Source organism: Papilio polytes, unplaced genomic scaffold, assembly GCF_000836215.1.
Source record: "Papilio polytes unplaced genomic scaffold, Ppol_1.0 DF823731.1, whole genome shotgun sequence".
NCBI lineage: Eukaryota > Metazoa > Arthropoda > Insecta > Lepidoptera > Papilionidae > Papilio > Papilio polytes.
Window position 1 is genome coordinate 4,947,099 of NW_013525473.1, and position 2,080 is coordinate 4,949,178.

Below are 2,080 nucleotides of genomic sequence, written 5' to 3' on the forward strand. Positions count from 1 at the left end.
CTGCCGCAAGTGGATGAACTAGTGCCCCCAACTGCCGCAAGTGGATGAACTAGTGCCCCCACACCCCATGACTCCTCACGTCGCAGAAGGCGAGGTCAGTCACCTTGCCCCTAGTTAAGGCTATGAAGTTAGTTTTACGTACCAAAGTGACTTTACACCGTGTTATAGAGCTATATTTTAAACATATGTAATGGATTGAAGCTGACATGTGATCTAGCATTATCTATAAGACAATATCTACAGAGTTTTACACATATTTTGGTTCAAATGTAATTTTGTAACTCAATTTAGACATCAAAGGTATAAAAGTCAAACATTTTGTACATAGAGGTAAGTGTTAATCATTGTTACATTTTTGATGTGAGTCTTTTTTTCGAATGTACGTAGGATTTCACATTTTCTTAAGTGTAATGTTTCATGCAATCTAGAGATATTTTCGAAATCATTTAATTTTTATTGACATTTGAAGTTCATTATTGAAATATTTATTTTTAGTAGAGATTTAAGTGTATTTCTTTCGTATTAAGCACATTTTATGTAATTATTTAGCTGCTAAGAGATGTATTTTTTATGCGGTCGTTGTTTGGATAATCTCAATGATGGGTGCGGTTGTCGGTTGAATAGGTTAAGTTACCAAATATAGGTGTGCATTTAGTTGTAGCGGGAGTTGTGTAGTTAGGTGATGCCACATCGTGCCTGACCCGTTTTGTACGTATATATAACGTAGGTTAATACTGCTGACACCACACGGCGCCTTACTCCACTTGGGTATCTTTAACTGCACATCGTACAAGTAATAAATGTTAACATAAGAAAATTCACAATTAATAATGAATTGATTTCTAATAGAATATATACATGAGTAATACATATCCGAAGTTAAGGGAAATTGATCCTTAAAACAAAAAAAAAACCAATAGAATTGAGAACCTCCTTTTTGAAGTCTGTTATTGAAATAATCATACTTCATACTAATAATAAATACGAAAATTTTGATGGATGATGTGTATTAGAGTTTGTAGCCTAAACGGCCGAACGGGTCTCGATGAAATTTGGCATTAATGTAGAGGATAATCTGGAAAAACACATAGGCTACCTACTTTTCTTTTTCTTAATTCCATGCGGATGGAGTCGCGGGCGAAAGCTAGTCTAAAATAATTGCTATAGACAATCAAAGTGGGCAATACATTAGAAGTAAATAATTTTTCATAGTTATGTGTATGGCAGATATTTTTAATTTGAAATAATTTTGTTCCTAGTATCTTGTGCAGTTAAACATAACTCAATGTGTACTAGCTATTGTAACAAGCTTTACCTTTGCGGGCGCGCACGAATTCACGGCGTATATCGGAGTACTCTTCTTCCCATTGCACATTGGACCTGTATAAAAACATGTTTTGTGCAATGGGAACTACTGAAATAGTTTAATTGTACATACATATGTAAAGGTTTGAACAGGGTTAAGGCCGTATTCGTTTTCAATATCGTATGTGAATTCACTCAATAGCGCAAGCTTCCGGCCGTCTACCTATTTGTAAGTTCCTAGATATTTTAGTATGCGATACAAGATGTGTGTTTTAATATCAAATTTTATGTAAACAAAATCACTGTGAAATTATTTTATTTTATTAAAATATTCGTTGTAATGGAATCTCTAACATTCTGAATGTAAGCTTTGGTCATGTGGATGTTATTTGGGTCAGAAATAAAAAAAACCTTCAGTCTTTATGTGTAGAATCTATTTAATTGAGAAGAAAATGATACGTTTTTTATGTTTACATTTAATTTCTTATTGAATTATTTGCAAGTGTTCTGGCAAACATCTCCCTCAGGACGGCGACTTAGTAACTAAGTGCTTGCAGTTTGTATGAGCCGTATGAATTCGTGCGTGTTATGTAGTTAGTATAATTTTTATAATGTTTGTAGCATGTAGAGTGACGTCACGAAGTGTAAGAAGGTAACGGCTACTCGAGCTTAGATGGTGTGAACAGTAGGCGTAATAGAAATTAATACTTTATTGTAGAACAATGTTCAACCGTTTTTAAAGCAATATCCAAACGTTTTCTGAAGTTTTTAATTA